This window comes from Tamandua tetradactyla, chromosome 12, assembly GCF_023851605.1.
Source record: "Tamandua tetradactyla isolate mTamTet1 chromosome 12, mTamTet1.pri, whole genome shotgun sequence".
NCBI classification, from domain to species: domain Eukaryota; kingdom Metazoa; phylum Chordata; class Mammalia; order Pilosa; family Myrmecophagidae; genus Tamandua; species Tamandua tetradactyla.
This window is the reverse complement of record NC_135338.1, coordinates 55,784,621-55,794,438: the sequence shown is the minus strand read 5'-3', so window position 1 is coordinate 55,794,438 and position 9,818 is coordinate 55,784,621. Positions and strand designations below refer to the sequence as shown.

Below are 9,818 nucleotides of genomic sequence, written 5' to 3'. Positions count from 1 at the left end.
CCCCAAAATAAATGAACAAAGGGATGAACAAATAAATGAAGAAGCAAACAAATAAATGAATGCATGAACAGATAAATAATTTAAGTTGTAGTCAGAAAAGTTCAGGTAGAGACTACTCTATTTTCAGCACATTTCAGAAACTAGCCTTTGATTTTGAATTTCTTGTTGGGAGGCCCCTGAAGCCCTTCCATGATGAGAGCCTTGTAACGTGGCACACCCAGGTGCTAGTGCAAGCATGCCTGTGCATGAGATGGGTGCATGCAGTGCAAATTCACGTGACTGTTTGTGTGTCCTTGTAGGCACGGATCTGTGCATGCACTTGCATGAGGTGTGTGCACAGGTAGGTGCAAAGGCTCGTATTTATTTCTTTTTCTTTTTTTATTAATTTCTTAATTTTTAAAAAAATAACAAACAAGCACAAACATTCTTAATTTATGATCATTCCGTTCTACATATATAATCAGTAATTCCCAATATCATCACATACTTGTATATTCTTCATCATGATCATTTCTTAGAACATTTGAATCAATTCAGAAAAAGAAATAAAAAAGACAAAAAAATTCATACATACCATACCCCTTACCCCTCCACTAGCATTTCAATCTAAATTTATTTTAACATTTGTTCCCCCTCTTATTTATTTTTGTTCCGTATGTTTTACTCGTCTGTTGATAAGGTAGATAAAAGGAGCATCAGACACAAGGTTTTCACAATCACACAGTCATATTGTGAAAGCTATATCATTATACAATCATCTTCAAAAAACATGACTACTGGAACACAGCTCTACATTTTCAGGGACTTCCCTCCAGCCTCTCCATTACATCTTTTTTTTTTTTTAGTCTTCATACATTAATTTAATTCATGATAAAAGATGCAATATGCAAAATTAATTAAATACCTATCATCTTTATCAGTAGGATAATAATTACAACAGGAGAAAATGTAAACATAGTAGCAGAAATTCTGCCCCATGGGAAATAATTTTTCACTGGTTCCTAATATCTATCATCATTTTTATAAATGAAAATATAAATCTTTTATTAGTCACTATTATTTTCCATGGATCTCCTCTGGGCATTATTGTCGCCTTATTTGAAACAATGTGGCTAAAATACCATTTAATATTCTGAGTGTTTAAATATATATGGCAGAAAATGCTAAAGAAGAAGTGAATTATACTTAGAATCCATCAATTTGAACTATAGGATGAGGGGTGGCCATTAGCGAATTGAGTGGTGTTTCCAAAATATTTGACTAATTGCTGATGATGCAGTTTAAAATATTTGTTTTTTTTTAATTTTTTAAATACCAAAAAATACCTAACAAATGCAAACATTCCTATTTTGATCACTCCGTTCTACATATATAATCAGTAATTCCTAATATCATCAACACAGTTGCATATTCATCATCATGATCATTTCTTGGAACATTTGCATCTATTCAGAAAAAGAAATAAAATGAAAACAGAAAAAAAAATTATACATACCATACCCCTTATCCCTCCCTTTCATTGATCACTAGCATTTCAAACTAAATTTATTTTAACATTTGTTCCCCCTGTTATTTATTTTTATTCCATATGTTCTACTCATCTGTTGACAAGGTAGCTAAAAGGAGCATCAGACACAAGGTTATATCATTATACAATCATCTTCAAGAAACATGGCTACTGGAACACAGCTCTATATTTTCAGGCAATTCCCTCCAGCCTCTCCATTACATCTTGAGTAACAAGGTGATATCTACTTAATGCATAAGAATAACCTCCAGGATAACCTCTCAACTCTGGAATCTCTCAGCCATTGACACTTTATTTTGTCTCATTTCACTCTTCCCCCATTTGGTCGAGAAGGCTTTCTCAATCCCTTGACGCTGAGTCTCAGCTCATTTTAGGATTTCTGTCCCACATTGCCAGGAAGGTCCACACCCCTGGGAGTCATGTTCCACGTAGTCAAGGGGAGGGTGGTGAGTTTGCTTGTTGTGTTGGCTGAGAGAGAGAGGCCACATCTGAGCAACAAAAGAGGTTCTCTTGGGGGTGACTCTTAGGCCTAATTTTAAGTAGGCTTAACCTATCTGGCATTACAGTCTACTGGGATTAAGAAGATTTGAGATTTTGACTTGCCAATAAAGGATGCACATAACTGAAAGAGACTGAGGAAGACTTACCCCAGCAGGGTCTCTCTGTGCAGCGGTGACTGCGCAGGTGGAGGGGGTGCTGTCCCCATGTGTGGGAGTTGAACTTGTTCTCTCTTAACTCTCTGCCTTTCTATTTATTTCCTTTGTCTGAACTCCTCCCTTCCCTTCTCCCTCTTCTTACAGTTCTTACCTTCTTGCTTTTTAGGACGCTGCTCAGCTGTCTCCTCGAAGCAGCCTCCCTTGGCTGCCCCAGGCTCTGTGTTTCTGGTATTCCTGGCTGCATTTTGCATGCTTGTGTGGGAATTTCCCCACTAACCCTGGCCTGCCTGTGCACGTAGACAGAAAGCTCTTTGAAGGCGGAGCTGACTCTCTCCCCATGACACAGTGCCCTCGCCCAGCACACTCTCAAATAATGTTTGTTGAATGAAGCTGTGACTGGATGGGAGTCTCCTTGGGAAGCCTTCGCGTGGGCTCCAAAATACTTGCCTCCTTCTAGGTGCAGTCATCAGGACGTGGCCCCTTGACTGGCCCTTTCGCAAACTTAGACTTTTCAGCCCTTGGAGACTCTTAGCCCCAAGAGCAGGCGGCCAGAGCTGGTTTGGTCAGCCCACAGCCCCTCCGTCTGCAGGGGCCCCTGGTGACAAGGCATTCAGGGCACGGATGTAGACTTAGTGAAGGATTCAAGGAGACTTATTGAAGGATTACTTACAAGGGGTGGGCAGGGAGCAGGGAAACCACAAGGGGTGGTGTGGCACCTCAGGCTAGCAGCCTCGGGAAGCACCTACCACCCCTGGGGTGGAAGGGGTGAAGGGAGGGAACTGTTTTTAACATGCAGAGAGAGGTGTGGGTTGGGGATGGGGGCAGGCAGAGAGAGAAGAAAAGAGAGCCAGGTGCAGATGTCTAAACTCTGGAGGGTCCCGCAGGGAGAGAGAAGCACTCCGATCTGGCCATCTTCCTCTGACTTCACCTGCTGGGTTTCCCCACTGGTCAAGCCCAATGAGAAGCCAGATAGCTCACGCACATCAAGCTGAGCAGGGCGACAGGGCGTCTGGAACGGTGAATGGAAAATATGCAGCGCAGACAGTTTCCCCAAATCAAATCAACAGCTGGGACCTTGCCTCCGCGGGGGCTGTTCAAACAAGCAGGCAGCAGTCTTGAGACCCCTGCAGCGCGGGAGGTGCGGGTTTGGGGGGCTCACCCTTGGAACAAGCCCGCCCTCCACAGAACTGCATCTGGGCACCCAAGAGACTTCCAGGAGGGAGGGGGTCACCTGGGCACATCATGTCACACCTCAAAGCAGAGGGCTGGCACCCCGGCCCCCTCCCCGCCCCATTTCTCCAGTCAAGCAGTGATAAGTCTTCTTCCAACCCCTTGCTGCAGGGCTCTGTCCTCTGTGGTCAAATGTGGGAAAGGGCAGAAAAGGACATCCCCCTCCGTCCCACGGCCCAGAAGGACAGATCCTTGGGGCCGTCCCAACACCTGGAAGAGAAGTGTAACCGGCCCAAAGTCACGTGGCCAGGGAGCAGACCCCCCTGGCACTTCGTGGGCTTCTCCTGTCCCTGGGCCACCGCAGCGCTTCTGCTTGCATCCCGGCCTCCCCACCCCTACCTCCATACCCAATCAGAGTCGGGGCAGAAGGCGGGAGCAGGTGCCAACTGTGATTCCAGGTGTCTGGACGCTGATCATTTCCACTGTTTTGTGGTGAGCCACCATCTCCAGAAGGCCCCCATTTACACAAACCTTTCCCTATGTGAAGGGCAATTTTTTTTCTATAAAGGACCAGACAGGAACTATTTTAGGCTTTGCATGCCAGACAGAGTTGGTGGCATCTACTGAACTCTGCTATTGTCCTGCAAAAGCAGCCGCAGACGGGATGTAAACAAATGCGTGTGGCTGGATGCCAATAAAACTTTATTTGCAAAAACAAGCATGGGGCTTGATTTGGCCCCCAGACCTAGTTTGCAACACTGCTTCCCTAACTAATGGATGTCTACCCTTTGCCTGACCAGGGTATCCATTTCTGCTTCTTTTGGTAAACAAGTCTATCCAAATTTCCTTAGGAAACTTCCCATCCCCCATATTCAAATACTACGAGCATGTGGAGTTGAGCTTCAGCTCCCTGTTGGCTTAATTTAGTCAATGAGTTCCATTTCCCTCCCTCATCCTCACCTGTTCTTTGGTTTAGGAATGGATGCCTGACCCAATAGGTGCCAGAGAGAGTTGGGGCCTTTTATCAACACTTGGGTGAAGAGATCATCATTCTTCCCTTGGAATGGTGGGAGGTTGGAGGTCTGGAGCTGGTGCACACATCTTACTCCTTGAGGGAGAAATCCTGGAACAGGCAGGGAGCCCCTGGGTGGAGTCTGAGGTGGAAGGCAGAGAGAAGAGCAACGGAACACGTCTCGCCCTCATGACATCATTTGAGCCTCTGGATCAAGCCTTGCCTGAAGCCTGAATGATGTCTGGATTTTCTAGTTAGATGAACCAATAAATTTCCCTATATGGATTAAGCTGCTTGACCTGGGCTTTCTGTCACTCATGACCTAACCTCCTACCTGATTTATCATCCCTGTTGCTTTCTTGGAGCTGGTGCAGACTCGCCTGCCTGCGTGATTAGGGGTTTTCTGTAAGTTTGAGATGCTTTGAAGTTGCCTCAGTGATGCTGGCTCCAGCCTCTGGGTCTCCAACACATCCAGGGCAGCCTGAGCCCACACCCCTCCAGGGCCCAGGACCCTGAGTCAAGGCCCTGGCTTTCGCCATGATCCAAGGCTAAAGTTTGCTCTAACAGTTGGGAAGCCCGGATTCTCCAGTCTGAGAGCTCTAAAATGTGCTGTAATGGAAACATCTGGGCCCTCTGCTGGCCCCAGGGTACACACCCCTCAGACGGCCATAAGTCACGACAGCATGTCGAGGGTTTTATTGCAGTTATGAATTATGGATATGGCCAGGTCTGTGCACTTTTTATTATTTTCCTGCTGCAATTAAGCCACAAATCATACTTGAGAAATGAGAGGGTGACCGAATTAGTCAGGATTCGTTCATAATAGGCTGACCCTGGAAAAGTCATCCAGGAGGGGTCAGATGTTTGCCAGGTCCCAAGAGCATGGGCCGGGAGCCAAACGGTGTCTGCTTGCCCAGGTTTCCAGGCTAATGGACTTCGTACATCTGAGAGGCTTAGGCTGCTTGTCCACCCACTTAACCCGCTCCGTGCCTTGGCCCAGCCTCTGCCTGAAAGCAGTCCCACTGCAAGGGGACGAGAATGGTGGGTGTCCCTTAGCTCATGGCTATCAGGCTGGATGCCAGCTCTCTGATCCTGCAGGCCAATGGAGCTGAGGTGTGAATAGGGCCATTCCCAAGTCCTGAGACTCCAGGAAAAGAAAGCTTTTACTCTGCTGAGGTATGTGGGTTTTCACATTTCTTAAAATTGATTTTTTAAAAAAAATATAATACACATATAGAAAAAATGTACAGCTTCTTAATTTCCACAGTCTGTGGAACTGACACCCAGTTTCATGTTAGAATTTGCTACCAGAGAGAGGAGTGAGACAGACATTTTGCCTTGAGGTGCCCACAGTCCTCCAGAGAAAAAAGATGTGTAAATAAGTGACAATAATATTAACCCAAACAAAGTCTAGGTACAGGGTACAATCACGCTGCCTTTGGGGGGGCCCACCCAGTGGTAGTGTTCGCTGCTCATTGCAGCCTGCTCCCCTTCTCCTGGGACACAGCTGGACTTCCTGATCCCCGCGCAGTAGGGCGGGTCAGGTGACTTGTTGCAGCCAATCATCGCGAGTGAAAGTAACCTGTGCTGTGTTTGGGTGAAAGATTTACTAGAGACCCTCCAACACTCTCCTTCCTCTGGGACCAGTCACATTTGAGATAGCGGCTGTCCCAACAGCCTTGACCATGGAGGGGGTGTGGAGCAGAGCCCTCTCTTGCCTTTAAAGGGTATGCAGAGTGAGCGCGCTGCTGTCGTAGCCATGAGACCCTAGGGTTGCCTGTTAATGTGGCATAACCAAGCATACCCTGACTGATACAAGCTCTCGTTGTGCTCACCCTCGCCAATGTGTTTGGTAACTCTGATTTTAGCTGATAACCAAGGCTGTCGATTAGGAATGAGTGATTCATGCCATTTAGGAATTTCTGAATCAATTAGACAAAAAGGTTACTGGTTTCTCATCTTCTTTTTTACTTTTTTTTTTTTTAAGGAAAGAAAGAAAGAGATGAAGAAGAAACGACAGTACAAGCAGCTCAGGGGGAAAAAACACGAAGAGAGCTGTAGACATCCCGGTCTGGTAAAGAAAAGAAGCAAAGCAGGAGAGCAAGGAAAAATCAAGTCTGTTAGTTCACACCGCAATTGAGGAGGGGGTGCACGGTTCTTGGAAGTACTGCAATACCAGGTCGATGCATGGAGTGGACGGAGCAAGCTCCTATTCCATCTCCCTGCTCCAAAAATCCATATAATATATTGTCCTCGGATAGAGGATGTATCAGATATTAAACTGATAAGAACAGATACTACACTTGATCTTAGCCAAAAGGCCGACAAGCGATGGTTGGTTTCTCATCTTCTAGCCAAGCAATTGTAAACCAGGGTGACATTCCCGGATGCATCATCTCTGCCCCCCCTTTCCTCCCAGTCCCATGACCAAACCAGTGATCCATCCCAGAGCATTCTCTCACATCTGTTTCCTTCTCCCTTCCCCACAGCCACTTGCCAGGATTGGTTGTCACTAATCTGGGTGGTGCAGTGGCTCTGTGGCCTTTTTGCCTCCAGTCTTGTCCTGACTCCATTCCTCAATTCTTCTTCTGCTTCCCTACTTACAACCCTTCAATGACCCTCTGTTGCTTACATTAGGGCTTTCCAAGAAAGGCAGCACAGCACTGCGGTAACACACACCAACTCTAAAGCCAGACGGTCTGTGCTTGAATCTTAGCTCTACCTTTTGCCTCCTCTATGTCACTGAGCAAATGACTCAACCTGTATGTGCCTTGGCTACTTCATTTATAAAAATGAGGATCATCATAATAATGGATAACAATAATGCCTACCCAAAGAACAATGATGAATATCAAAGAAGTCAATTAGCTAAATTGCTTAGAGCACTATGTCCAGTTATTTCTTTCTGCATCAATGAAACACGGGTCTCATGTGGTGTTAGTCAGAGGGTGGCTGGAGTTAGACTCATACCCCGGCTTCTGTACTATCATGGCTGGTAGTCTGTGCCGGGATCTCAGCTGGGGCCACCGGCTGTGACACCCACATTTGGCTTGAGCTTCCTTCCAGCATGGTGGCAAGGTTCAGAGACTGGAGGCCTGAAAAGACTGAGTGGAAACTGCATCACCTTTTATTATCTAGCCTTGAAAACCAGATCACTTCATTTCTGCACTAATCACAAATTCATGGAGAGGGCATCAACCCCACCTTCTGATGGAGTAGGGGTGTATATCAAAGTCACATTTTAAAGAGAGCATGTGAGATGGGAGATTTTTATTGCAACCATCTTGGAAAATACAATTTGTCACCCAGTGCCTGAGAAGTAGGAGGCATGCAATAAATATTAGGAGCTGCTATTCTTGTTATTTTATGATAAAACAGTCTTTGTTTGGAAGCTTAGTGTACAAAGGAGATGGAGTGGAGCCAGTGGGAATGGAGGTGGTGCAGAAGTCCCTGCATCTGCCCTAAGGAAGCTCTAGGAGCATCGACAGCAGCACTGGGATCTAGGGTCAAGTCCAAACCCAGATGCAGCATGCAAGGACTGGTCCTTATATGCAGCTCTAGATTTAGCTCTTATTTTGTCCCCACTGTATCAGTCAGACTTCCTGGTTACAAGCAACAAACCCACTGTAGTTAGTTTAAACAGAAAATAGGATTGTGAGAGGATACGGGCATCTCCTAGGAGCTCTAGGAGAGCTGAGATGCAGGCATGGTGGCTGGCAGAGTAAGGGACAATGGCCATGTTCCTTGGCAGGACAGTCCCACTGAGAACCCAGTGCCTCCGCAGCTAAACAGAGCCAGGAAGCTGGTGCCGATGGTGCTGGAGCCTCTGGGTTCCATGGGCGTATACCACCACCTCAGGATAGAGTTCTGCCAGGCGTGTCTACAAGGTATCTCGGTCATTGTACAGCTGGCCTCCAAAATGAAGTCTTCTGTGGCTGTGTCTGATTGGTAGATTCCAGGTAACATGGTTATGCCCTAGCTGCAAGAAATGTGGAGAGAGAAAGTTACTGGTTTCTACAAATTCCCAAATATAGGAAGAGTTTTCAGAGGTTCTGGGAAGTTAGGGAGCACTGCAGACATTTGCTGTACCCACTGCTGTCCTTTTCCAGTCAGTGAAATTTCCAGTCGAAATTTCTTCTAGCTTCTCAGTTCTCTCTCATGGCTCCTTCATGTCCTAGTCTCCTTTAATCTCTGATCTAAATCCCTCCACAAAGCTTGTCCTGCTTCCTTACCCTTCTCCATCCTTTGATTGTGCACACAGTCTCTGTCCAGACTTCTCTCCCAGCACCCAACTTCCATCTTTCCCACTCACAGGACCTCTAAGGCAGCCGCTATGGCCTTTCCATCTCTTGATCTGACATGGGTAGCAGCAAGCTGGCACACATGAGTGGAGGAACGAATGATGGAGGTCATTTCGCAGTCACAAGCAGCCCCCCTTAAAGGCAGGGGTCTGGAAGCCCTTACTTCTGAGACCTGAGCCTTGTAAGTGAGCTCACATTCCCAAAGTTGATTTTCTTTCAACTCCACAAAGAAAACAGTATTTCAGAAGGCCTTTCCACCTAGAATAATACTTGAGGCTAACACCAAAGGAAAATAACCCAACAGGAAATGGGGCTGCTTCTCTGCTCAGTGGCGGCCTCTGCGTTGAGCAGTGACCCTGCTTTGCTGGCTAAGCAGAGTTTCCCACCACAGAGTCCGGGAATAGGTGACAGGCCCGGGCTCATCTGGTTTCCCTTGGAGTTCTCCTGACCTCTCAAAGAGAAAGGCCGTGCTCTTGGCAGGAACCACGAGTTAATCTGGCACTAAAGGAGTAATTAAGAGTGAGGCCTTGGATATTTGTGTAATGAGCTGAGAATATTTTCCGCGAAGCTGCCATGCAGTTTCTCTAATCAACATTGTCTTCACATTTAATAGTAAATGACAATGTTTATAGAAAAGAAAGGGGGAAAAGAAGGCGTCTGGATGCCCCACCCCCAATCTGTCTCCCTTCCATTCCTTCCATAGTTTCCACCTCCCTCAGCCTTCCCCGCTGGGGCGGCCCACAGCTTTCTGGCCGATTTTGGCAAATGCTCCTGGGACTCGGAGACCAGTTGTAACTGCAGGACGGGGTCAGGGCCGGAGAACAAAAGTAGGTCTTAAAATCAGGAAATAAAAATACACGTGCATGCCTGTGTGTGCGTGTGTACATATAATTGTATGTGTATATGTATATAAACTTTGTTCTCTAACTGCTCAAGTGATACTTGCCTACCAATCATTTCAGAACAGATCCCAAGCAGCCCCCCCCCGCACCGTCCTGCCCCCACAGTCAGCCTCCTGCCCGGAGGGAACTCCCGTCCCCGTTGGGTTCTTAGCTTACCTTTCCAGACCTCTCCGCACATCCCCACTCATCTGTACACATGCATGTAAACCCTGAGCAGGCAGAAATACTGGAGATTCTATCCTAAGGCAT

General features: G+C 46.6%; 1 non-coding gene across 1 annotated transcript; it reads right to left on the bottom strand.

The window, feature by feature from the left end:
* Positions 1–6,508: 6,508 nt before the first annotated feature.
* Positions 6,509–6,699, bottom strand: LOC143652826 (U2 spliceosomal RNA). The gene has a single exon (XR_013160881.1). It is a non-coding gene; the product is annotated as a U2 spliceosomal RNA (small nuclear RNA).
* Between the last annotated feature and the right edge of the window lie 3,119 nt (positions 6,700–9,818).